The following is a 27969-nucleotide window of genomic DNA, read 5'->3' on the forward strand; positions in this document are numbered from 1 at the left end:
AGTGTCACTGGCCCTCATATGTGGGATCCGAACCGGGGCCCTCTGGCATCCCAAGCGAGTTCTTAACCATCGCGCCACTCGGCCGGCCCGGTTATTAGTGTTATTAATAGGCTATTGCCAGGCCGAGGCCCGGAGAGCCGGGCAAGCCACAGTCCAATGTGCCTTCTCCAGGCTTAGGCTGCAGAGTGAGACCTCGGAGTTTGGTGCATGGACTTGTGTCTCCAGCTAAAAAAATGTCCAGTGGCTTCTCACTGAACATTAGAAAAGAATACAGCTCCTATCCAGGTGGCCAAGGCCCTGCAGCTCCCTGTCTTTACCTCCCTGACCTTGAGTCTCACCTCTGTTCCCCCCGCCCCTCCCCCACTACTCTGTCCCAGCCATCCTCCCTCCTTACTGTCCCTCAAAGGTGTCCGCTGCCTTCGTGCTTGCTGTTCCCTCCGCCTGGATCTCCCTTTCCTGCTGCTCCAGCGTCTCCTTCTACTCTCCACCTAGATGTCACCTCCTTACTCTCTCCCAAGAGTCACCACCCTCCCAGGCAGCGACCACACCGCACTAGCTGATCGACTTCCCAGTGTTGATCAGCGTCATTATAAGAACATTTTAAGAACACAGTTCTTGTTCGTCCTGTTCTTTTCGTTGGTTTGTTTTTGGTTTTTCTCTTTTACTCTCTGTCTCCTCCAAGTGACGGCATGGACCTTGTCTGTCTTGTTCTCCGCTGTATCTGGAGCCTAGCACAGAGCCTGGCACATAGTAGGTGCTCAGGAAGTATTTACTGACTAAGTGAATATAGACGCATGAGGAAGGATGGGGGAGCTAGCATTACTGAGTGCCTACTACATGTCGGTCACATTAATTATTCCCTCCCAGTCTCACAACATCACTACCTGGTCAGAATTATTATCTCCACGTCACAGTTGGGGAAACTGAGGTTCAGAGTAACGAAGTGACTCCACTGAGGTCGCTCTGATAGGAAGGGGCAAGTATTGGGATTGAAGCCAAGCCTCAGACTGAGGGAAATATTTGTAACCTAAATACAAAAATCTTCAAGGTCATAGTAGGTTTGAGGTGCCCACATCTACCAAAGCTCAACAGTTGTGTACTTTAAATTAGAGGTCCTCAACCAGGGGTGATTTTGCCCCTGAGAGACATTCGCCAATGTCCTGAGACATTTCTGGTTGTCACGACTGGCAGGGGAAGTGCTACTGGCATATGGGGTTGAGGCCAGGGATGCCGCTAAACATCCTGTAATGCACAGGATGGCCCCCCAACAAAATGTCAACAGTACTGAGACTGAGAAAACCCTCCTTACATGCATGCAGTCTATTGTACACAAATTAGATCTCAACAAAATCAACTTTAAAAAAAAAAAGGGATTTATACCCTGAATAGAAAAGGACTCATGCCAATCAGAAAGGAAAAAGCAACTAAGTCGAAAATGATGGCCAGATAATTTCAAAAGGCAAATAAACTCATCAGAAAATACTAGCTGCAGATACCTAAATGATAAGGGCCTTTGCCTCCATATTAATCAGAGAAATGCAAACTATAACAAAAATAATGATTTCCTCCCCCCAATTGCTATGGGAAAAAAACATCTAAGTGACAATATCCTGGCTGGCAAGTGTGAGGGAATCAGGGCCTCTCATACACAGTGGGAGGGAGTGTTACTGGCAAAGCCTGAGTGTCGATTTGGCAACACTTCCAACAATTTAAGTAGACGCACGTGTCTGCCCGAAGTCCCAGCTTTGTGGAAGTACGCATGAGCACAGTGGGTGTGTGAGGATGTCCACTGAGGCACTGTTTAGCCGAGTGAACATTTCGGGGGGATGGGAAGCAAAATAATCATGAGCAGGGGATTAGGTAAATAAACTGCGGGGATACTGTAGTATCCCATAGAATACCATGCAGCAGCTCACAATTACGAGAAGGCAAATCTCTAAGTGCATATTGTCAGGTGACTAAAAAAGGAAGGTGCAAAATCACATTTATAGCCCATTTCTATTCCCGTAACACAAAACAAACCAGAGGCAGATCCACTAGTGTTTGTCCATCTTCCGTCACCTTTTCTCCTCATGAATAGGACCTCGATTTTGAATGGGATGGCAATGGGCCCAAAGAAAATAATCATCTCCCCAGCCCTCCTTGCAGGTATGTGGGTACAGTGAGGTGGCCACGTGACCTGATTCTGGTCAATGAGATGTAAACAGAAACCTACCACGTGTGCTTGATCTAAGGGGGCACGTGGCCGACCCCTGGCCCCTTCCCCGCCCTCTTGTCTGGGCTGAGCACAGGACGCCAGGCAGTGAAGCAGCTCTCTACAGCCATGAGTTAAGAAAGTCACACAACAAAGCGGGAGACCAGGGAGCTGGCCATTGGTGACCTTCCTGAACGAGTTCACCTCTTTCACAAGAAAAAGGGAGCCTCCCACTGGCAAAGCCCCCAGATTTGGTTACTTGTTCCATGCAGTCAAACGCAATCCTAGAGACACAGCAAACTCACAGTAGGGAATGTGTTGCTAGAGCCATTTGCAACAGAACTGTATTCAGCTATTATTTGGATAGTTAGAATATTTTAAAAATTAAAATTGAACTCAAATGTAGCTCATCTGGCTCAAGTCTGTGGCCCCTTGATGGTCCTTTTCAAAAAGTGGTTGCCGAGGGGCTCAGGTTCTTCTGACCCACGTAAAACCGCCAGGGGGAAAACGGAGGGGCACCAAGAGGCTGGCTGCTCTGTTTTCCTGGTAAGAGGACCCGGGCTGCATCCCTGACTACAGAAGGGAGGCTCGGGTCCAGCCCGCCAGCCCAATCTTGGCTGCCCCCACTTCGTGACTGACCCTGGGGCTCTCCAGCCCAGACATGCAACCCCCCAGGCAGTGGCCTGGCCACCTCTCCTACTGGTTTGTCTCCTCTTCCCAGAAGCTGGGCGCTCCCTTTATCTTGGGCCAAAGTCCCCCAGGGAAGGGGATGGAATGTCACCTGTCATCACGGGGTTGATGAGTCACCTCCTACTGGCTAAAGGCCACAACAGGCCTGACTTCTTTTTGCCCCCTCTTCCAGTCTTCCCTTTGAGGTAAGGAAGGATGGGTGCAGCGCCCTTAAAATCGTGACAGTGACAGCCACCATCTTTGGGGTGCTGACCTGGAACCAGGCCCTGGGAGGTTAAGGACACAACTTGGGACTCAAACCCCTCCGTGCCCTAACCGGGTGGCCTGGGGAAGTCACCTGACCCCTTCCAGGTCCCCACTCATGCATTCAACAAACATTTATCAAGCAAACACTGACACAGGACAGCGAGGTGCTGAAGATGCTGCCGTGGATACCCCAGAAACTGTCCTGCCTTGTGGGCACAGTGGTTGGAGACGTTCAAAATAAATGATAATAATGTTAATCAAATTTAAAATGTGAAATTCGACATGTCCATCGGTGATGATGCCAAGGAGAGAAGGAGGCAAAGGGTGCTCACGCAGGGGGCTTGTTCATTTAACAGGGTGGTCCCGGGGCCTCACATGGAGCAAGGACCTGAGGGAGGGGAGAAAGGAGCCACGTGGTTATCTCTGGGCAGAGAGTCCCCGGCAGAGGGAACAGCAAGTGAAAAGGCCCTTGGGTTGGAGGGGAATGGTCAGGGATGCAAGGCGGGGGTGACCACGCAGGGTCTGTGGAGCACTGTCAAGCCCTTGTCTTTTACTCGGGGTCACATGGGAGCCACAGGAGGGTGTGAGCTGAGGACAGACGTGATCTGACGTCCTTTGGGTAGGGAGAAATGGCAGAATGGGGGAATCGTTTGGAGGACATTGCAATAATACAAGCAAGCATTTGGTGACTCACCCCGGGGTGGGGTTTTGGGGGGAGGGAAGCAGAGGGAATGAAGTGATAGGATCGGATGCCTTCTAAAGGCTTAAGGATGAGAAAGAGAGGACACTAAGGCTTCTGGCCGGAGGCTCTGGAAAGACAGAGGTGGCATTTTCTGAAGGGAAGGCTGCAGGAGGGGCGGGGTCCTGCGGGGAGGATGAGAAGTTCAGTTTCTTACCTGGAGGTCTGGGTTGCTGCTTAGGCGTGTCAAGTCGCAGCTGGATATTCAAGCCTGAGCTCAGGTGAGACTCCTGGCCGGGGAGGTATGTTTGGAGATGTTGAGCATGGAGATGGTAGTTAGAGACTCAGTTTCTCTGCCTGTACAATGGGATTAAACAGCATCTGCTTTGCAGGGTTGCTGTGAGGCTGAGTTAAGCACAGGCAGGTAGCAACATGCAGGTAAAAGTCAGCTCTAATAATTACATACCCAAATCGACATCATCTTTGGTTTGACAGATAAGGGAATGGGAGCTCAGAGAGGCTGAGTGACTGATCCAGGGTCACACAGCCAGCAAATGGCACAGCCAAGATTCAAAGGGTGGATTTAGCCTTGCTCTTGACCTTCCACCCTGCTGCTTGTACTCCCAGCACCAGACCCTTGGATCCTGACTGCCCAGACTGGGGGAGCTCCCCGACAGGTGGAGAGATGACCATGAGTAGAAATGCCTCCAGGGCAAAATAGTACCTGAGCCTGCCCTACTAGGGGCACCAACTAAGTAGAAGGAGGGCTAATGAGTCAGGATAGCCTTGCGGTTAAGAGACACGCTTAGTGCTAGACCACCTGAGTCCAAATTCAGCTCTGCGCCCCCACTAGATATGTGACTCTGGATCTATGACCCAGTTGTGAAACAGGATAACAAAGGTGGTTTGGAGGACTGCATGGGTTGATCCATGCAAAGTGAGTAGAGTGGGGCCAGGAACTTAACAGGTGCCTCATAAATGCAGGCGGCTGCCACACTGTTGCTCCAGCTCGACTTTCAGTAACATATGCTCCCAGGGCCAGAGGGCCCCTGCCATCATTGTGTCTCCATCTGCCCCTTGCTCAGTGTTTCTATCCTGCCTACGCCTCTGTGAGCTGTGTCTTCGGGCCCCTCCCCGAGTCTGCGTTTCCTCCGGCCCCACGGTGGGTACGTGATTGGCAAACCTACAGCGTGCAAAGGACACTGGGTAGTAACTGCAGCTGGCCCAAAGTAGGTGCTCAGTGTGCATGAATGCTAGCAACAGCTGGAAATGCAGACCCCATCCCCTGCAGGCTGGATAAGCAAGCTGCAGAATGCTCTTACAGTGGACCACGACACAGCCGCAAAAGGGATCGACTCCTGATACTTGGAATAGCACAGTGGGTCTTGCAGGGGGTATGTTGAGCAAAAGAAGCCAGATGCAAAAGAATACATGCTGTCTGGTTCCGTCTACAGGAAACGCTAGGGCAGGGGTCGGCAAACTTTGGAGATGGAAGAGCCGATCCTGTCCCTCACAACAATTTAAAAACTATTTGAGAGCCATAAAACAAATGAAATCACCATTCTGTGAATAATATCCTTTAAAATTTTTATAAATGAGACTAGGATAGTTTTATTTTCATTTGCAATTTTACTTAAGAGCCCCATGTACGTCCCCCAAAGAAGCGCATGAGGCTCACGAGCCGCAGTTTGCCGACCCCTGTCCTAGACGAAACACAGCTCACCTCTGAGGATGGCACACTGATCAGTGGTGACCTGACTGTGGTCATGAACGGTTGTTTGAAAAGGAACAGAAGGACCTGGGTCATAGAAATGTTTGTATCTTGTTTGAGGTGGTTGATTCTTGAGTGCATCTGTCAGAACTCATCAAACCAAACCCATAAATGTCTGTGTATTTTATTGTGTGTTCATTATCTCCCACTTGTTTAAAAAAATGTTTGTAGTTTTTGTTGACATAGATGTATTTTTATTTCTCTGACTGTTCTACGGCCCCCAAGGCCCCGTCAGGTCCCCTCTTCCCCACCTCAAAGCCTTGGGCACATGAGGGAGGTGAGCAGGCATTGCAGAAAGATCCCTCGGACCCAGGTACAAACCGGCTCTGCCTCTTCCTTGCTGTCTGCCCCCGGAGGGTCATTGAAACTTCAGTTTCCTCATCCATTAAATGGGGCTAATACAGGTACCCTGCTCAGGAGATTGTTGCCAGGATTCAGAGAGATGAGCAGTGCGGAGGCCATGAATATTGGAGGCTCTCAAAAACAGACAACAGACAAACAAGCTGGAAAGGTTGCGGGTGATTGAGAGTAGGGATCTGGAGCCAGACCACAGGGATCCAATCCTGCTCTTTGGGCCCGTCCCCTAACCTCTCTTTGTGTCAGTTTCTTTATTCAGGATGATGATGGTACCCACCCATAGGGCTGCTGAGGATTTAATGAGGTCCCATGGCAAGTTAGAGCAGTGCTTGTGCTCAGTGAACATCAGTCGCTGTTGTCGCCATTCTCAGGTGTGGAAGGGAGGGTGCTTGCAACCTAGGGGGCTAATTCAGGGGGCCCAGTCCCCTGCAGCCCCAGCTCCGGTCACAGTGTCCCCGCAGGTTCGGGTGCAGGCAGCCTAGCTACAGTGGCTCTGGCTCCCGGAGCCACCGGGCATGTCCTAGGCTGCTCAGATGGCCCCTGCAGCTGGGACAGATGGCTTCCTTCCTCTGTTCTGGGTGCCAGGCAGGCCCAGAAACCGCCTGATGTCAGCAGAGCCGGCCTGCTCTCTGATGGGGAGGAAGTGGGTGGGTGCTCCGGGCACCGATGAGCCAGGCAGACGTGCCCTGAGGCGGCAGAGTCAGGGCTGATGTGGACATCACGCACCCGCTGCTTACGGAGGTGGCCCTCCCTGGTTTGTCATGTCAGGCGGCTGTGAGGCTGCCTGGGGTCAGAGTGGAGATCCAGGGTAGACTGGGGACAGGGCATGTGGTCTGTCCTCACTCCTCCATCCACAGCTGAGGACCGGCTCCCTGGGGTCTGGCCTACAGGAAGGGCAGGTGGTGTGTGTCCCAGGCGGCGTGTCTGGGATATGTGTCGGGGGTCCACCGTGTGCGTGTATATGGAAGTGACTGTGTGCCCAAGAATGTATGAGTGAGTAAAAGGCCAGTGAGCGTGCGAACATGTGTGCATGTTTGTGTGGCTGGCTGTGTGTGGGTGTGAGTGAGTCGGCATCTGTGTGCTGTATGTCAGTGTGCCCAGGGGGGGGGGGGGGGGGGGGGGGGAGAGCAGCCTCTCTTTTGCTGAGTGTACAAACCGGTTTGAGCGCATGTGAGCGTGTGTCTGGGGGTGAGCCTGTGTTTGCCTGACTCTGTGACTGTGTGTGTGTGTGTGTGTGTGTGTGTGTTTTCACCACTATGGTGAAAAGTTCCACAAGGAATCCCTTTTGCATACAGAGCTTTGTTTCCTTGCATGAAAATGTTCATGGGTGGGTGGGGTCAGTGGGTCAGTGCATTTAGAGTCTTAACTAGAGGACCAAAGAGCTCCCAGGGAGCATCTTCAAACTGAGCACTGGCCAGTCAGAACAGGTGCCAGCTGCAAATACTGGGGCAGCCGAACCAGCCCTGGTTCCGATCCCCAGCTTCCGACCCCGCAACCGCGTCCAAGAAGGGCTTGACCCAGGGAATTCTGGGCATTCTGAGGCAGCCCCAAACAGACCAGCAAATAGCCAGCCCTTTTACCGGTCGATAATAATAGCAAACATTCATTCATCAGTATTTCCTGAGTGCCTATAGTATTCCCGGCGTGGTTCCCGGCACTGGAGATGCAGCAGAGAACAAGACGGACGAAAATTCCTTGGCTGGTGGCATTAACAAACTGGTAGGACCAAGCAGACAACAAAATAAATGAGCGGCAGATGGAGAGGGTTAATTGGTGTAAGGGCTGTAGATAAAAATAAAGCAGGAGATGTAGGTAGAGAGCACAAGATAGGTTTGCTGTTTTCAAAAGGTTGGCCAGCTAAGGCTTCCATGGGAAGGTGACGTTTGAGTGAAGACCTGGAGGAGGTGCAGGGTAGGCCATGTGGACATTTAGGGGAAGAGCATTCTAGGCAGAGGGCACAGCAAGTGCAAAGGCCCTGGGGCGAGTGCATGCCTGGCTTGCTCAAGAAAGAGAAAGTGTGCCAAAGCAGATTGAATGTTGTGTATGTGTGTTTTTACCTGATTATGAAAGCAAAGAGTGTTCGTGGAAAGATTAAACAATCGAAAATGAATAAAGGAGAAACTGAACATCCATAGTAACTAGAATAGGGGGAGGGGGAATGGACTAAGGATCAAGGGTGTCTGTTGTACAGTTCACCCGATAATCAAAGCAATTTTCCATTTTGACAAGGCAGCATCAAAATAGTCCAGCTGTGACCAAATCTCCCAGCTGTAGCAAGATGCCAGCTGTATGGCTCTCACCTCAGCCCTGAGCCCAGTTGGGCTCTTAATAGGTGCTTGCTGAAGGGAGCGTCTGCCTTCCACATCCTCCTAGTTCCCTGAGGCCTGAGGGGCAGAGGAAATATGGGTGTAACACCCACCCGTATAGAGACTTAGCCCCTAATCCCCCGTGGGTCGCCTGCCCTGCCCCTCGTGGCCCCAGAATGACAGCATCACCTCTTCCTCCTCCTGCTTTTATGAGCTGCGAAGGAGGCTTGTCCCACGTTGCACAATTGCCTCTTAATTGCTATTTCCTCTCAGTTATGAATTGTGTCATGGATACGGCTGCTCACGTTATTAAACTTCCACAGAGGCCTTATCGTCTGGACTCCAGCCAGCAACCCTGCCTGACCTACTTTCCCACCGGATTTCAAAACCGCCTCCCTCATCCTCTTGTTGGACTTTTCCTAAGGAGAGTCCGCTGTGCCCAAAAACTCGCCGCTAAAAATAAAAACTAGAACGAAGGGGGGCGGGCATGGCTGGCTCCACGAAGGCCTGAGGCTGAGAGCAGCCCCGCTGATTGTGGCCAAGCTCCTCCCCACCGCCAGAAGTTTCCTCAGCAGCCTGTCCTTGGTACACAGGGTTCCCATCAGGACAGCCTGTGACACAGCCACAGCCACGGGTCCCCGGCTGATTGGATTTAAGCCTTTTCTTTCTCATCATGGGTAGTAGGACTGACTTGGGAATCAGGCAAACCTAGGCTCACATCCTGGCTTGGCCACTAGCAAGCTTGTTCATTCATTCATTCATTCATTCATTCATCCATCCATCCATCCCACGGATATTTTTTGAGTGTCTCCTGAATGCTGGCACCTGTGCTGGGATTTGGGGAGATATCTGAGAACGTGACAGATACAGTCCCTGCCCTCATAGAACTTATAGCCTGGTGGGCAGAGATGAGCACAAAACAAATAATTTTGTCGTAAGCACAATGACATTAAATGAAAGTAAGACAATGTGGTGGGCCAGCTAGGGACAGGGACACCATTAGCTAAGATGGTGGTGGTGGTGGTGGGGGGGTCTCTCAGAAGGGAGACTTGATTAGACTGAGATGCAAATGATAAGAGCTAAGCCTGGGCAGGCTAGGATAAGGGTGAGGCAAGCGAGTGACCCAGGCTACAAAATGTGAGAGGGCACTTGGCCTCAGCCTCGTTCAAGTGCAGGCTGGCTCTTGAGAGTGAGTGCCTCCTTGAAGTTTTCACCCTCAACAGCGTCCTGGGCCTGCCGGGAAGGAAAAGAATCCAAGTCGAGAGGCATGGCGGGTGCACAGGCCCTGAGGTTGGGAGTGAGCCCGGTGTGATGGGGCAGAGCCGGAAGGAGTGGGGGAGGCGAGCTGAGTTTAGAGAGGTGGGGGGTGGGGCTGCAGATCGTGAAGGGCCTCTAAGGTGAGGGCTTTGTGAGAGACAGGGATTTACAGTTGTTCAGGGATTGACCTCTGAACCACATGGGTTTGAACTGCACGGGTCCACAATTTTTTTTCAATAAATATGTACAGTATTGTAAATGTGTTTTCTCTTCCTTATGATTTGCTTAATACCATTTTTTCTCTAGCTTACATTATTGTGTGACTATAGTATTTAATACCTACGACATACAAAATACGTTTCATCTGGGCCGGCCGAGTGGCTGAATTAAGAGCTCACTCAAGAGTGCAAGCTCTGAGCAACAGGGTCACCAGTTCGATTCCTAGCCTGGGCTGAGCTGCCAACAGGTGGCAGGATGGCTCAGCTAAAAAAATAAGTAAATAAAAATAAATAAATAAATAAATAAAAATAAAAAACCAAAATATGTTTCATCTGTTTATGTTATATTGTAATTAAGGTTTCCAGTCCAACAGTAGGCTATTAGCAATTAAGTTTTTGGGGAGTCAAAAGTTATACTCTGATTTTTTGGCTGTAGGAGGGGTCAGCACCCTGAAACCCCGGCATTGTTCAAGGGTCAACTGTATTTTGAAGGCTGAGCCGATGGTATTTGGTGGTGAACTGGTATTTTCAGGGGAGGTGGGAGGAACCAGGACCGGCTCCTGGGTAGAGAGTGGTTCCTTGACTCACCCATTGGCAAGTGCTTCCTCTCCCTGGGTCACTTTTCCTCAACTGAGAGTTGGTGATAATAACACCAGCCTCCCAGACACTGTATCATATTTAGCTGAGGGCCTGGCACATAGTAAACGCTCTTCTGATGGCCCAGACAGGCCTAGTGATTTACCTGGAGTCACCTGGCAATTGAATGACACAGCCCGAACTGGAACCCAGACCCTGCACTCCAGGACGTGTCCCAGCAGGCAGGCCTGGGCCGTGGCACATGACTCTCTAGAAATGCAACCTCCCAGCCAAACAGGCCTCAGCAACAGAGGCTGATCTTTTTTTTCTTTTCTTTTCTTTTCTTTTCTGTACTTATGCGTGGGGCTGTTTATCTAACTTGGCTGAAGTTTGAACATATCCTTTTAATTATTACACAAATGGGACATGTTCACGGAATCAAAATTTGAAAATGCAAATAAGCAAAAATAATACTAATAAGGCCAAAAAGCAGAGAGAGAGAGAGAAGGGGAGGGAGGGACAGAGCAAGCATGTAAATTAACACGTGTACCAGGATGCATACAATTGACATGTGTGCCAGGATGCATACAATTGACATGCGTGCCAGGATACATACAATTGACATGCGTGCCAGGATGCATACAATTGACATGCGTGCCAGGATGCATACAATTGACATGTGTGCCAGGATGCATACGTAAGGACCTCAGGAACTTCATTGCAGGGTTCTTTGACAGCAAAAAGTGGGAAGCAGCCTGAGTATCCAACAATAGGGGCCTTTTTCGCCCCTGTTGGAATTAAGTAGCATTCCACTATTGTGCAGCCACTGAAGTGAATGAAGCAGATCTCTGAGTACTAACATGGAAAGACTGCCAAGATGCAATGTCAGCCGAGAAAAACAAGATGCAAAGCAGTGATTGTAGAATTAATCTACAGTGCATGAGTGTGTGTGTGTGTGTGTGTGTGTGTGCGTGTGTGTGTGTGTGTGTGTGTGTGTGTGTGNTGTGTGTGTGTGTGTGTGTGTGTGTGCGTGTGTGTGTGTGTGTGTGTGTGTGTGTGTGTGAAGGAAAGAGGGGGCAGTATATGTACGTATTTACTGGGAGACACACTGACCATCTCTGGGGGAGACACAAGGCCCTAGAGGCTGTGGCTGTTGGATTGGGAGCTGTGGGGGGTGGGGTGGGTATGGCAAGCCAGAGATGGGAGGGAGCTAATTTCTCGCTCCTCATCCGTTTGCACTGTTGGAAATCTTTTGTTTGGGTTTGGTTATGCCTGTCTTCTGCAAAACATTGTAGCAATGTTTCAAAGATCAGAGACGTTCCTCTTGGTCTTAGAGATTTCCCCAAAGCCTTGGGATCATCCAAACTCGTGTTTCCTAAAAGCCTGCCCTCATCCTAGGGTAGCAGTGAGGTGGCTGCGGGCCGTGGTGCCTGTGGGCCGTGGGGCCTGGGGAGGAGGCTGCAGGCCAATGGACATGCCTCTCCCTGCAGTTTCTCATTTATCTTTTTTTATACATTGGACAACAAGCAAAGGTTCCACGGTAAAGGGGTTTTGCCTACTTTGAAATAAAATGTTTGAAAAGCTTTGATCTTGAATAATCTCACTCTACTGATGAGAAGATAGGAGCCCAGCAAGGAGAAAAAAAAAAAGAGGATGGTCCCAGAGTCAGGCAGACCTGGTTCTGGCTGAATGCCTTAGGTGGTAAATTGCTTCCTTGAATCATAGCTTTTTTCTTCAAAAACAAACCAACCAACCAACAAACAACCCAATTAATCAGAACGCTTCAGAGATACCTACAGTAGAGGTAGACCCTGTATTCTTCGTCCTTTCCATCCTGGCAGAAACATGCTCAGGAAATCAGACTTCTTCCCTTTCACCACCTGATTTTCCAAGAAGAGCTAGCATGACCCCCTGTTCCCCGTTTCACTCAAGTCCAAGATCAGGCATGTCTCAGTTTAGCAGAAGTCAACTCACTGCAAAACTCAGGTATTCATTAGGATGTATCCAAGTGTTACGTGTGGATAAAGTCTGCATGGGCGCCGGGGCGGACAGAGGAGGCAGGGTTTGCAGGTCTCATGACACTTAGGTCAGAGAGGGGATTCAGGTGTTTGAGTGCCATTCTCAAAAGGCCCAGGAAAACCAAACAGGATTTTTGGGTGAACTCAGAATCTGCCAAAAGATGGTTGGTACCAGCATGCCCCATCCCCAGGCACCCCACCACCTGCCTTTTCTGCAGCATCCTTGGGAGATGCTGGTGCCGGATGTTGGTGTTGGGGCCAGCTTTCCTCTGTGCCCACCATAGGGATGTTTTGGACAGCACTGGGGAAGGCGTGAGGGCTCAGCACATGCAGTGTGGCCCGGGTGACCAGTGACGGAGCTCCCCTCAGAGATGCTGACGACTTTGAACCCAAGAACAAACCCCAAGGCTCCGAATTCTGCAAAACAAACCTTGTGTCCTTACGTACGGCATCCCCAGCACCAAGCTGCCTTATCTCACTGCACAATCCTTCAAAGAATAACACAGCGTCTTTGTGTCTGCGGTCTGGGTTCCTAAAACCTGTGACATCAGATAAGTGTGATGTTCACAAAAGTGAACATCACAGAGAGGAGAAAAACAACCCAAAAGAAGCCTTTGGTTTCAGCCTCGACTTCCTCTCCTGGGAAGAAGGCGCCCTGTCTTCTTGAGGTTTCACCGCGCAGAGGCTGGGGGCTGGGGAGTGACGCGATGCCCTCTCCTGAGCGGGCTCGCTCTCAGCCTTCATGTCTCCCCCTGCAAAACGGAAATGCTAACCTCTCCCTCTCAGAGCTGCCACTGAAAAGTGACTTGGTAAAACTACCCATAATGGCTAATCTTTGGATCATTCGTGTCCCACCGGCCATCGTCTTGGGACAGTCTTCACCCTCTGGAATGGCTATGGGGATCATCTCTCGTTTACAGATGGGGAACCTGAGGCTTTGAGTTGGAAAAGAAGGTGGTTAGAGAACACTACGTGGCCACTTTGGTTTTTTTAGAAAATGCAAACATGTAAAATAGAAATTAAACAAATAAACATATACATATGAAAATATAACTGGGCAATAAAGTATGGCAGGATGTATGCCCAAATGTTGCCGTGATGTTCCTGGGTGTCACAACTGCCACTGAGGCAGGGACCCCACCGCTGTCTCTTTTCCATCCTTCAGGTCTGAGCCAGGCGTCGCCTCCACCAGGAGGCCCCCTCCACGCCCCTGTCTGCGGCGATCCCCCAGCCCTCTTCCTCCCATCACCTTATTTCATCATCATCACTGGAATGTGCCTTAGTTTCTCATCTGCTTCTGGGTTTCTCGCCCATGCTCTCCACCAGAGCGTGAGCCGCTTCAGCAGGAACTCGTCCGTGTGCCCTGTCCACGGGTCCTTGAGCAGGGCCCGGCACCAGTGGGCCTCCATCGATATTCCTTGACCCACTGACTGAGTTTCCCTATTACGTATTTTTAATTTCCTTTTTTTTAAAAACAAAAAACATGTTGGCTATTTTCAATTGTCATTTGAAGTGCTGGTCAGAGATGAGCCGGCTGGAGCTTCCGTAGAAAGACAAGGCCTCCATGGGCGTATCTGGCTACATGTGAAGGGAGACCCGAATGAGTCAAGCGACGCACATCCCAGAGTTTCTCAGCCCAGCTTACCCTGACTCCTCTGGCCCTCGAGATTTCCCTGCCTGGGACAGGGTTATCTTTTTTTTTTCTTAAAGTGTAGTTGGTATTTAATCTTAGATTGGTTATATTAGTTTCAGATGTACAATAATATAGTGATTCGACATTTTTATACCTTACTGTGTGATCGATCACCCCACTAATTTTAGTAATCATCTGTCACCGTGCAAACTGATCACAATATTATTGATTATATTCAATTTCTCCTTTTCACCCATCTTCCCACCTCCTCCCTTCTGGTAACCATCCCTTTGGTCTCTATTTCTATGAGTCTGTTTTTGTTTTGTTTTTATTTTTAGATTCCACATATAAGTGAAACCAAACAGTATTTGTTTTTCTCTGCCTGACTTATTTCACTTAGCATAATGTCTCTAAGTTCCAACCATGTTGTCGGAAATGGCAAGATTTCATTCTTTTTTATTGCTGCATAAACTTCCATTGTATATATATATATATATATATATATATATATATATATATATATTATATATATATATATGTACTACTACATTTTCTTTGTCCATTCATCTATTGATGGACGCCTAGGTTGCTTCCATGTCTCGGCTATTGTAAATAATGCTGCAATGAACATAAGGATGCATGTATCTTTTCCAATGAGTGTTTTCATTTTCTTTGGATAAATACCCAGAAGTGGAATTGCTGGGTCGTATGGTATATCCATTTTTAGTTTTTTTGAGGAAACTTCATACTGTTTTCCATAGTGGCTGCACCAGTTTGCAATCCCCCCAACAGTGCACAAGGGTTCCCTTTCTCCACATGCTCATCAACACGTTATTGGTTGACTTTTTGATAATAGCCATTCTGACAGGTGTGAGGCAATATCTCACTGTGGCTTTGATTTGCATCTCCCTGATGATTTCAGATGTCGAGCACCTTTTCATATGTCCATCGGCCACCTGTATGTCTTCTTTGGAGAAATGTCTTTTCATGTCCTCTGCCCATTTTTCAATGCTTGTTTATTTTTTTGTGATTGAGTTGTATGAGTTCCTTATATAGTTTGGATATCAACCCCTCATTGGGTATGTCATTTGCAAATATCTTCTCCCATTCAGTGGGTTTCCATTTTGTTTTGTTGATGGTTTCCTTTGCTGTGCAGAAGCTTTTGAGTTTGATGTAATCCCACTTGTTTATTTTTGCTTTTGTTTCCCTTGCTTGAGGGGATGTATACAAAAAGATATTACTTAAACTGATGTCAAATAGTTTACTTCTTATGTTTTCTTCTAGGAGTTTTATGGCTTCAGGCCTTCCATTTAAGTCTTTAACCCATATATTTGAATGACAGCGTGTTTGGTCTCCCCCATGGGGTGAGGCTGCCCTGAATTTCTTGGGGTCCCAGGCCCACCCCCCACCCCTACCCCCCAGGCCAAACGCAGCCCCTGGGAAGTGTTACTTGGCCTACACAGTTCCAACAGCTTGGAATTTCACCCTCATTTAAAAATTAAAAGACTTTGGAAGAAAATGAAAATGTCTTCCTAAGAGGCATGAAATAAGATGAGAATAAAAAATGGGGAAGACTTCGCATCCTTAAAATGACAATTCTGCCAACATTTTCTCAAATTGAATAAAATAATCTTGGTGCTCACAAAGAAAAGTATAAAACAGAAGAGCAGTGGGAAGGACTATGATAAAGGTGGTAAAAGAGGATATTTAATCCTGGAGACCAAGATAGCACACTATCAATTTATTTTATATATCACTAACATAAAAATAGACTCCTATCTTCCACCACATAAAAAAATACAGAGGTTTCCACTTGAAACATCTGGAATTTTGGCTTGCCTGAAAATTCTGCCAACGCTGGCCCCTCATTTCCCAAGGCAGCCATGGGCTGGTGATGACTTGAATCTCAGGGGCGTTCCAAATCGCCACAGTCCCCACCACTCCCTACCGCCTCCAACATGGCTGCCTTCAGTCATCTGTGTGTCTTGCCTGAACACTGAAGTCCTTGGAGTTTGGAGCCCTTGAACTCAGAAAACACCTGAAGTTGGATTTCTGCTGTTCGCCACCTTTGCACTTACTTCATTTTTCTTGGTGGAAATACGAATCTGGAGGAGGGATGTGGCCTGAAGAATGGTGAAGAGCGTGGACCTGGGCATCAGAGAGCCTTGAGCGACCTCCGAAGAGGGACCGCCCCTCTCATGCCTCAGTTTCCTCCTCTGCCGGTGGGAATAACAAAAGCTGTCACTCATCACTTCAGGAATCTGTGTCCCCGTTCCCGTGAAATGCTTACTTAGCCCAGGGCTCAGTGCATGCGGAGCCACACCTGGGACATGGTAGAAAAGACATGAGGATGACAAAAGCCTTCCCCCTCGCAGTGAGGGTTTTTAATTGCCAGCCTTCTAAGGGAGAGAAGGAAAAGGGAAAGAAAAGGAGGGAAGAGGCGGGCAGAGCAGAGGCTTTGCTTTGATCTCCTTTTGCCAAATAGGAGGAAAAAAAGTAAGCCAACAGCTTTGGCCTTCTTCGATTCGCCTGCCCGCCCAAAGAGCTCTGGAGCTAATAAGAACCAGCCAAATTCAAGTTGGGCAGCTCCACCCTCCCGGCCAGCCTTCCGATGGGCACGTGGAGTCTGGGACTTCAGAGCCTGCACCCGGCCAGCAGTGTCCACCCTTAATCCCCTTCTCACCTTTTCCTAAAAGATTCGATGGGAAGCAAGATGGGAAGAGGTCCCCACTGGGAACCCCACACCAGAGATGAAAGAAGGGGCTGGGAAGAGGGCCTCTGACACCTTAGCAACGCAGCCCAGCTCCCAGGAAGGAGCCCCCACTCTGGGGACTAAGGGGAAATGAACCGCCCAGGCGTTTGCCCTGGCCGAGAGCTGGGCAGAAGGGAGGTGGAGTTCTCGGTGAAGAACAGAAACACCTCCCCACCCAGCAGCTGGTGGCGGGCAGCCACATGGCACGGGGGTTCTCAGTGTGGCTTTGAATCCATCCGGTTTACGGTGGTGTGACTTTGGGCAACAGACTTCACCCCGTCTAACCTCAGTTTTCTGCATCTGCCCTTGTGAGTTTGTTAAGGGTAAGATGAGCTAGTGCCCACCAAGTACCTGGCACATAGAAGGTCCACTCATTGGACATCATTCTTGTAAAATGGCTTAGGGAGTCCCAGGACTGACTCAGGCAGAGAGACTGAAAAAGGGCCAGGCCTCAAGTCCAGAAAGGGGAAAGAGGCCAGTTGTTTGAAATCTCGAAAGCCACCAAGGACCATGCATTTGACAAGGTCAGGAGCTGGGGCCTGCTTGAAGTTGGGAAGAGGTAATTTCCAGACAACGTTTAGCACAAATAGAGGACATTTCCTCCATGCTACCCCCATGGGGGCCCTGGCCGATGGCCTGAGAGCGTCCCTGGGGACTGATGAATAGCTAACAGCTAAGGCAGAGGGGCTGAGAGGGTGGCCTCTGGGGTCACAGGTTCCTTTCCAGCTGTGCTCTTCTTAGCTCTGTGACCTCAGTGACCTCAGAGCATGGAGAAGCACTGAGGGCCCCTGAGCATGGCCTGAGATTCGGTGGTCATAGCGTCCCCTCCACCCATCACCTTTCCCAGGTGTGATCCTGGATTCAAGGCTCTGAGGGTCCTGGCTCCTGGCATACAACCGTACCCATGGGTGTGTTTGCTCCACAAACAATTCCCAGCAGGGCCCACTTTGTGCTGGGCACTGGGTCCCAGAGAAAACACAGATTCCTCCCCTGCCCCCAAGATCCAGAGGACAGACAAGTGTACAATTGTCACAGCCCAGAAGAGACAGTAGGAGCTGGGGGAAGAGGGAGGTCAGAGGTCAGGGTGTAGAGGAGGGGCGTGCAAGGAGGGGCCAGAGGAAGTGTTGACGGTGACACAACAAACTGGGTAGATGCCCCAAGTGAGGGGCAGCCCAGAAAGGCCTGGGCAGGAGGAGCCTGTGGACTGGGAGAACTGGACGTGGCCCCTGGTGCCGAGGTGCTGGGGGAGGGGTTTGACTACTCACTGACCTTGTGACCTTGGGCAGCCCACACTACTTCTCTGGGCCTTGGTGTAGGTGTCTTCATCTGTAAAATGGGAATAATGATAGCACCCATGTCCTAGAGCTGTCCTAACGGTTCAGTGCATTGACACATGCAGAGACCAGGGCCGGGCCCGGGGAAGGGCTGTGTGCGGGTGAATCAGTGTCATTGATGGGATTATTACACGTCTGCAGCGTTGAGTTGCCCAGCCTACTCACTTCTTCTCTGTGTAATCAACTCCTTAGATGCAGAAGCCCCGGAGCCCCCCACCCACATTCACGGGGACGACCAGGAGGTAGCTTGAGGAGCCGCTGCCTGCCAGGATGTTGGCTACGAGGCAGGTGCATCCAGCATTCTGCACCCGGGACTCCAGACCGGCCGGCATCCACGGTCCTTATGTCTCCCAGCGTCAGGTAGCCTTAGCGCCCCATTCCCAGCTTCCTCCCTGCAGATCCCTCCTGTGTGTCGTGTGTAACATTTGTCTTTCTTTCCCTTGACTCACTTGAACTTTCTCCTTCATTTGTGAGTCACATTTGATCCTAGAGTTTTTCTTTTACAAATGCCCATGGAGACGATGAGAATGTCTAAGCGTTTCTGATCATTTGCTATGTGCCTGGCATATTCATTCATTCACTCATTCATTCATTCATTCACTCATCTACCCATCCATCCATGTACTAAACAAATAGTCCTTGAGCACCTCCTGTGTGCCTTGGAGAACTCAGTAAACCACAGACAAAGGTCCCTGCCCTGGTAGGGCTCGCGTTGCTGTGGTAAAGGAGGGAGAGGAACAGATAATAAATGAACCTGCCAAGTCTACAAACTGTTCTCTGGATATATAAACTCACTGAGTCAACAGCCCTATGACCTATGTATCTCCATTTTCCAGGAGAGAAAACCAAGGCTCAGAGAGGGAAAGTGACTTGCCTACAGTCACACAGCCAGGAAATGGCTGAGCTGGAATTTGAACCCACACCTGTCAGACTCCAGCGCCCATGCTCTTAACCTGCTCGGGAGGTTGTCTCCTAAGATCAAAGTCGTTGGCCCAGTTCCACCTGCTGTCATCTTCTGCGCCAGCTGCCTGTTCGGGAAGCCCCACACTGCCCCAGGTCGAGGTGTTGGTGCCCGGGGGCCCATCTCATTCCCATGAGTCCCCAGGCAGGATGAGCTGTGCCGTCCCTCCCAGCAGCCTTCAATGGGGAAGGCCGGTACTCAGTCACTGTCTGGCCAGGGCCAGTGGGAACAGGACGTCCTGGTCCTGTTGCCCTGGACGGACCCAGTGAGCTATTTTGGGGCACGTTTATTGATGGGACATGAGTGCCTGCTGAACTCCTAATTCAAGAGGAAGGCTCAGGCTGGCCTAGCATGGCTCTGCTTCTCCAAGCTCTTTGCTGCCCTGCGTCCTGTCTACACCCCAGACCCAAGGTGTAGCCTGAGCTGACTGGCTCTGAGAAAGGCAGGGGTCCCTACTGGTGTGGGCAGATGCTGGGGGTCATGTGGACTCTCGTTTCCAAAAATTCTAGAACTGACTCAATTCACCCAGAATGAATACAAGAACAGGTTTGGAGGTCAGATACAGCTGTGTGCCCCACTACCAACCTTACCTTGGGCAAGCCAGGTCAGTTCTCAGAGGCTCGGTTTCCCTGTCTGTAAAATGGAGTTGATCACGATAACCCTCGCTCACAGGGAGGGCATGAGGCTTAAATGAGATGATGCATGCAGCTCAAAGCCTGGCATACAGTAAGCGCTCAGTAATCAGTGAGTTTGCAAGTGCTGATTGACAGCCGACATTTATGGAGAGTTTACCATGAGCTAGGCAGGCACTGGGCTAAATTACTGAGCTGTTTTATCTCTTGTTATGCCATTATTGTCCCTTTGGACAGATAAGGAAATGGAGGCTCAGAAAGATACATGACTTGCCCAAGATCACACTGCAAGTATGTAGCAGAAAAATTTGCCTTTGAACTCAGACCGCAAGAGGGAACAGGGCCAGACCCCATGTCATCCACTCCTCTTCCTAGAGGATGGTTACATAGGTCCCAAATACACCTTGGTCCCCGCCATGCCATGTTCACCTCAGTCATCCCTCAGTCCTGGTTAGTGACCTCCTGACCTGTCCGTGTGATAGGAACCCAGAAACTAAAGGTTCCAGAATATTCCTTCGACCATTCTCCCCTCCCCTCAGGGTTATTTTGTTTCCCTGGCTCATCGGCAGAAAATCTCTAAGAAAGTGGCTGGGTTGGCAAAGACTCTTGGTTGACTTGGAGGGGCGTTCTGCTGTGTACGCTGGGGGTAGGGCACTGGGGGCCTGTGAGGAGGGGTGGGCAGGGGGCTCCTACACCTGTGCAACCTAAGGCCAGAAGTGGATGCCGTATTTCCCTCCTAGGGTCTTTGTGGCCTGCACCTGCTCACGATTCACTCCAGTGCCCTGAGGTCCACTCCAGCCAGGACCCACTTCCGGCTGAAAGCAGCAGCCCCCTGGAAGTTCCGTCCTCTGCCTTTCTAGTCATCTCCCCAAGCCCTGGACCATCCTCCCACACCATCCTCCACGAAGGTTATACTTTTCCCTGCCTCCAGGCCTTTGCCCCCGCTGTTCCCTCCCCCTGGGGTGCTATTCCCTCCCCCTGGGGTGCTGCTTCTCCGTTCTCCACCTGCCCAATGCCTCTTCTTACACTTGGGACTCTTTCACAGTGGGACCTTCCCAGAACACCCCCTCCTGAGCCCCCCAACAGTCTCCCCTCCCCAGTTGGGGTTGCCATAGCAACAGAGAGACACCGTTTCCAGAACTACCTTGTGCTCTAGACTCCAATGCCCGTCTAGCGAGCTGACACCTCCACATGAGTGTCACTCAGACCCCTCAAATGTCACGAAATGGAACCTCCCACATGCCCTCCTGAAATCCTGGCCCTGCCCACTGGTCATCTTGTCTCAGGAATGGTGCCACCCCTCCCCCAGGGGCTCAGGCCCAAACCTAGGAGTTATATTTAAGGCCCTGTTTCCTCGCCCCACATAACACGTCCATCAGAAATACTGTTGACTTGACTGCCAAATACATCCCATATTCTTGTCACCACCTTTTCAGCCACCACCACAGTTCAGGTGGCCACCATCCTCACCTGCCTGAACTGTGACAATTGTCTCCTCCCCAGCCTCTTGGCTTCCAGCTTTGTTCCACTCCACCCAGCACAGTCAGAAAAAATTATTAAAAGATAAATTAAGTCATGTCACCTCCCCTGCTCAAAACCCTCTAAGAACTCCCCATCCATCTTAGAATCAAATTCCTCCTCCTCACACATAGCCTATAAGACCTTGTATGATCTGACCTTTGCCCACCTCCTTACCTCATCCGTACCCCCTTCCCTCCCTCACTCTGCTCCTGCCACACTTGCCTCCTCTCTGTTCCAGAACTAGCAAGCTTGTCCCTGTCCCCTAGGCAGAAACTTGCTGTTCCCTTCGCCTGAACCTTCTTCTGTCAAATACCCATCTGGCTCACTCTCTCCCTTCATTCAGGTCTCTGCTCAAATATCTCCTCGAAGAAGGTGTCCATGACCTGTCCGTCTAAAATACTCCCCTCCATTACAACCTATCCTTCTACCTACTTTATTTTCCCTCATTGCACTTGTTACTGTCTGACATATTACAGCTTATCAGTACATTTGTTTTAACCTGGTTCGTTGCGAAATGTTTAACCACTGGCTTTCAGCAAGCGGGGAGCTCTTCTGTTTACATTTGCCAGTTTCTGTGGTGTAACTACCCCCGCCACGGCCGATTTCCAGCTGCCAACGTGACTTCACTGAACATGGAGTTGGGAAGAGATGCACAGTGGCACACAGTTCTGTATGATATCCGCCGCGCAACATGGCACATGACACAATAGACGTCAATAACCTCAGGAATATAGACAATAGTAAGATAGTTAGAAAGTGATGCGTTTTGGGTAGTTGTTACCTTTACTCTTATTATAATTATTTAACTGTCAGTTCATGTAATTTGATTTCGAATAATTGTGTAGAATGGCCAGCTTACAGAATCTGTGAGCCCGTATGAGCTGGCCCCAGCTCACCACTGGATTGAAGCAACATGAGGCCAGGAATATTGTCCATCTTGTTCCCTGCTGTTTCCCTGGGGCCTCGCATAGTAGGAGGAGCACATAGTAGGTGCTCAGCCCCTATGGATTGAACATGTTCAAATGCATCTGTTTGCGTCAGAGAGCACGAGCTGTTGGCCTCCATCACCTTGGCTCTGTGGGCTGAGTCCAGCCCACAGATGGGTTTCATTTGGCTCTCAAAATGTTTTTAACATTTAAAAAAAAAATCATTGCCAACGTTTAAAAGTCAAGAGATTTTAGCATGAAATTCCACATAAACCTAGATTTACAGCTTCTCTTGAAAAGTCAGAAGCCCTGGGCACACGGAGCCTGATTCCCTCATGGCAACCGAGGTCAGAGCTGAGGAACGTTCGCTCCCTTCAGACATTTGCCCAGTTCACCGCAGTCCCCACCCCTCCTTGTCGCCTCGCACTGAGCCCTCTTCATACATTTACATAACCCACTAGGCCCCGTAGGTATCTGAGTTGTCATTGCCGCCTTGGCCTCCTTTCCAGTGCTTGTCATGGTGTCCCTGCCAGACTGAGGCCAACTTGAGGACTCTGTGAGTTGGGGCCCCTGAGGCCTCCATTCCTGCACACAGTAGGCCCACCGGTCCTTGCATTTGCTTAGATGTTTGTTGTGGAATGGATCCCAACCCCCCAGCTACCCTAACCGGGGCACGTACTAAATCAAAACCCCAACTGGAATGTGGCAAAAAGGTTGGTCAAGGCCAGGGTTTAAAAATACCCCAGGGCTGGTCATCTGGGAGCACTCAGAGGTGTTGAAACAAGCGGGCAAAGCCTGGCCAGAAGCCAGCCCCCCGACTTTGCTCTGTGTGAATGTGGGCCACCAGCAGTTCCTGGTGGGGGTGAGGAGCCTGGGCTGCAGTGCCTCCTCTCCCCACCCCCACCCTGCCTGGGAAAGGTCAGCACTAAGTTTATAAACAGCATCGGGTGACATGACATAATTTTGCATAAAGGGTGACCAGGCAGAGTGTGAACACAGGGCGGCCTCCCCTGGTGTTTCCACACCCTGGTCTCCCGGCATCTCCATCTGGGATGTTGCTTACCCGGTGGTCTTCCTACGGCCTTCAGAGCCGCTGCCCAGCCTGCCTGAGCCACGGTTAAAAATAATGCTCACAGCACAGTCCCCTGGGGGACAGCCAGCATGGGGGTTGGCCAGGGGCGGAGTGAGCTCTGATTGAGTGCCCACTGGGTGCCAGGCGCTTCAGAGGCATCAGCTCATTGAACCTTGGGAGAGAGGGACCATCATCCCATTTACAGGTGAGGAAACTGAGGCCGAGAGTGATGCCACTCAGTGGTTCAAAGTTTCCTGGTAAGTTCATGGCAGCGCTGGCATTCAGATCCACGCGACTGAAGGGCCACGAAGCCAGGTACTCTGCTGGGTACCAAGTCCCTGGAACAGCGTCTGGGCCTCAGCCAGCACTAAGAGGCAGCTCCCACTAACCGTGTCCAAACCCTGCTCTTCCCAATGGGAAGTCCGCATGGAGCTGACATTTTGGAGTTAGGGATGGAGACGGGGATAATCATGAATAAGTAAATTAACTACCGTATTTCCCCACGTATAAGATGCACCCTTTTTTGAAAAATTTGGGGTCTAAAAATTGGGTGCATCTTATACAGTCATTGTATGAGCGCAGAAACAAGCGCGAAAAAAGTGGGAAATGCAAGTAAAAAAAATCTACAACCAATGTATAAGATGCACCCAGTTTTTAGACCCCAAATTTTTCAAAAAAGGGTGCATCTTATACATGGGGAAATACGGTATATTGTGTTTCGGCTGATACATGCAAAGAAGAAATAATATAAACCAGGGGAGGGAGATGGAGAGTCTCAGAGAGGTACAGATCTAAATGCGGGAGCCAGGGGAGGCCTTGCCGAGCCAATATTTGAGGACGGACTTGAAAGAGATGAGGGATTGAGCAATGGGGGTAACTGGAAGGAGAGCAGCCCCAGCAGGGGAGACAGCGAGTGCAAAGGCCCCGAGGCTGATTTGTGCCTGAGATTGACAAGGCAGCCAGTGTGTCAGGGCAGCAGGAGTGAGGAGCAGCCTGTGAGGCCGTAAAGGGAGAGACGTGGGGGCAGATCTTGCAGAGCCTTGCAAACCATAGGAAGGACCTGGGCTTTTCTCTGGGGTAGATGGGAGCCATGGAAGGTCCTGAGCAGAGGAGGGCATGGCCTGCCCCAGGTTCCGAAAGGATGTGTGTGGAAAATGGACAGTGAAGGGCATGGAGAGAAGGGGAACAACCCGAGTGGAGGTGACTGCAATGGTCCAGGCCAAAGATAATGGTGGCGGGCTCTGGAGGTGGGGGGGTGGGGAGTGGGAAGAAGTCCATGGTCTCCCATCGTAGGTTTGCACTGAAGGTGGAGCTGACAGGACACACTGCTGGACCCTATGTGACAGAAGTCATGGATGACTCCAGGTTCCAGGCTCAGCAACTGGAAGGACGGAGCTGCCACCTCACGGAGACGCCCAAGCGCTATGCCGGCTCCCACGAGAGGACGGATGTGGAGCAGCCCTTCTCCGGGGCCATGTGGGACCCGAGCAAAGCCTTCCCCCAGTACAGTGTGCCTTGCTCTCTGAAATCCCTCCTGGTTCAGATCGAGGTTGTTCCCCATCTCCCGCATTCCACCTCTGGCCCCGAGTCCCTTGTAAATTGTGCAGAAGACACCAGGTCCCTTCTCCCTCTCAGTGCCTGAAGAGCAGCAGACTTCTGTGTAGCCCTCATTCTGTGCCTGGCAAGATCCTAGACTTTGCATTAGGGGACGCATTTGGTCATCACAACAATTCTAAAAGACGGGGACTGTTACAATTACATCGATTTCATGAATGGAAAACCTAAGGCCTAGAGAGGTTAAGTCACTTGTCTGGGATCACACAGCTAGCAAGTAACAGAGGCAGGATTTGACCCCAGGCAGTCAAGCCCAGGACTCACGCTCTTAACTGTCTCATGAGGAGCTAACCTTTGACCATGAGGGGCCAAACTGGCCTTGCGGGATTGGAGTAGGGGGGGAGGGCTCACACAGTGTCCTTTTCTGAGCACCTGCCCCATGCCTAAAGCTGTACCCATGCTCTATTCTGCATGTCAACTGAAGAGGTGGATAGTAGGATGACTGTACCCATTCTACAGATGAAGAAATGGAGGCTCAGAGGGAGGAAGTGCCATGTCCGAAGTCACGCAGACAGGCGTGAGAACCCAGGGTGCATTCTGTCCCTTCCTCCGTGCTGCCTGTGCTTGCCACCTGCTTCTTGCCTTGGTAGTAAGGGGCGTGCTCAGGGGTTCGATGGCCAAGGTGAGGTTTTTTTTTGAGCTGGCTGGCACAGGATAAGAAAACAGGCTGAAGACCAGGACGAGTACTTCAGGGACAGCCCAGCGCTTCGTGCTTGTGGATTCTGTCCAGTCCCACCAGCACTTCTGAGGCCAGCTCTGAGGAGGCAGGCGCTGGGGGTACCGGGGCAGGAGCGTGCCGCTGAGCGTGGGAGAGAAGTGGAGGCCCGAGGCCTCTGACGCACAGGAAGTGGTGGCGTTGTCATCAGAGTTCAGATCAAGAGCAGCGCAGAGGAGCATGTGCTCGTGAACCTTTTGCCTTGGGCAGCCTCTTTGCCTCCTTAAACCTCAGTTTCTACTTCTGTGAAATGGGTTAGTACCACCTGTATGAGACGGCTGTGGTCAGGTCGAACGCTGGGCACTAAGGGGGCTCCCTCCATCTTCAGCTGCTCATTACTGTCTTCCGGGACAGGAAAAACACAGGACCCAGCACGTCTTAGGTGCTCTGAGGACCTGAGCCTGCTGGACATATGAAAAAAAAACAAAAAACTTAATCAACTTTGGGACTTCCTGTCTTCACCTGTGAAGTCAATGCTTTCCACCTCCTTTACACATGTACGCAGAACCTGTCGGCTACCTGGGGAGGTGATTACGAAAATCATCTTCACTGAACAGTAAGAAATCGATGCTCAGAGAGCTTGTGAGACATAACCAAAGCCACAGAGCTAGGAAGTGATGAATCAGGAATTTGAACGTGACTCCCTCCGCCTCCTTAGCGTTAACTCTTGAATCACAAGGCTAAAATGATAATAGCTTAAATTTTGTTGAGCACTTATTCTGTGCTAGGGATGAGTCCAAGCCTTTGACATATCTGAACTAATGCTAATCTTGGCTTCAAATGTATGAGACACGTGCTATTTTCTTCCCATTTTACACATGAAGAAAAAGGGTAAGTAACTTATCCATGGTCACAGAGCTAGTAACGTACAAAACCAGGAATCAAACTCAGGCGGTCTGGCCCCAGAGTCCCTGGTCTTATCCCCCATGCTCTACTTGAGTTAGCGCTGAATACCCAGCACCGTGCCTGGTGCGCTTAATCAATTGTTAAACCTTTGAAAAACATGTAGAGATAAGCAGGGCTTTCCTCTTCTAAACCACACCGAGGGCTTGCCTGAGAATTCACTGTTCCCTTATTTCCATCCCTTCCTGTTGGTCTCACTTGCTAGACGAGAAGTTTGCCAGGGGCCATTTTCCCTCTGCTCCCCCGCCCTCTGGGAAAATTCTGTGTGGCATCCATGGGTCATGGGGCTGCTGGCCAGCGGGTTGGCGAGAGCAGAGTTTGGCCAGGTTATCGGGTTTCGTGGTCAGCCACCTTCGCCCCTGACCAGAGCTGTCTTTCCAAAACAGAACATTTAGTCACCGCCTGTCCCTGTACTCAGCTGTCCTTGTGCCCCTGACCTTGCTTCCTGCCCACCCGCCCGGGGTTTTTCCTCGTCTCCTTGTCTCTTACTGACATCTCGTGAAGATGACCAGAGTCGAGGGAGTCAGAGAAAGAGAAACTGAGAGGCCGAGAGAGACAGTGACAGAATCTGAGAGATTGTCAGGTTCTGACAAAGACAAAGAGAGACCGAAAGAGGAGCCAGCCAGCCAGAGAGAGATGGAGAGACAGGGGGAGCCCTGCCGGTACCCTCTGTCACCTGAGGCTCCTCTAAGGGCAGTGTACACACTGCTGGTCTCCTTCCAATGAGTCTTGACCTTCTCCCAAAGCTATGGCACCTTCTCCCACACTCCTTCCTTAGCTCAGCAGGTCACTGGACATACCCGACCTGTACCACCCCACTTCCAAGTGTAATCGCTCACCCAGCTCCCGCTGATCTCCCTTCCTCCAGGAAGCCCTCCCTGCTTCCACAGCCCCTCTACAATACCCTAACTGCATTTACTTCCCATACTCATGTTGATTGGTCATAAGCTTATCTACTCCGCTGGGTGTCAGCTCCTGGAGGGCAGGGACTGGGTCTGTCTTGCTCGCTCTGCCTCCTTGCATCCAGCACAGTGCCTGATGCATAGTAGGTGCTCAATAAATATTGGCTGACTGAAGTATTAAACCAGAGGCTTATATGTCCACCTTAGAGAAGCCTTCCCTGATAGCGCTTATCGCTGTCTTGGTTTCACTGTGTGATTATTTGCTTTAGGGTCTGTGTCCCCTCTGGTCCCAGGAAGGCAGAACCTGTGTCTGTTATGCTTCCCCAGTGCCTGGAACAGTGCCTGGAACAGAGTAGGTGCTCAAATATTGGCTGAATGAATGAATGAGCAAATGAATTAATCACTTGCCATCTGGAGGTTTTGAATCTTATGCTTTGATCCTTTTGAACCCAGCTGAAATGCTCCCCATTACCAGTTGAATCAAACCGGAGCCCTTCCTGAGGCCTGGGAGGCCCTGCATAATGTGGCCTTGCCACCATCTCTAGCCCAGCCTCCGCCCTTCTCCCGCTTTCCTCCTGCTGGCACCAGTGGCTCCGTTTTCCAGGGCACCATGTGTGGTAGACATTCTCAGCCACCCCTCTGCCCCCCACCATAAGTTATGTCAGCAGAGTTGTTTTCTTCTGTGAACAAGA

The 27969-nt window shown here is 50.5% G+C and overlaps 1 long non-coding RNA gene across 1 annotated transcript in view; it reads left to right on the forward strand.

The window, feature by feature from the left end:
* Positions 1-27439, forward strand: part of LOC109381858 (uncharacterized) — a 72637-nt gene extending 45198 nt beyond the window's left edge. The window contains exons 3-4 of the long non-coding RNA XR_002123829.1: positions 18224-18391; positions 24437-27439. This is a non-coding gene — a long non-coding RNA (uncharacterized LOC109381858). The remainder of the gene's footprint in view (positions 1-18223; positions 18392-24436) is intronic.
* Positions 27440-27969: the final 530 nt, after the last annotated feature.

The sequence above is a fragment of the Hipposideros armiger genome, unplaced genomic scaffold (assembly GCF_001890085.2).
Source record: "Hipposideros armiger isolate ML-2016 unplaced genomic scaffold, ASM189008v1 scaffold_54, whole genome shotgun sequence".
Classification (NCBI taxonomy): domain Eukaryota; kingdom Metazoa; phylum Chordata; class Mammalia; order Chiroptera; family Hipposideridae; genus Hipposideros; species Hipposideros armiger.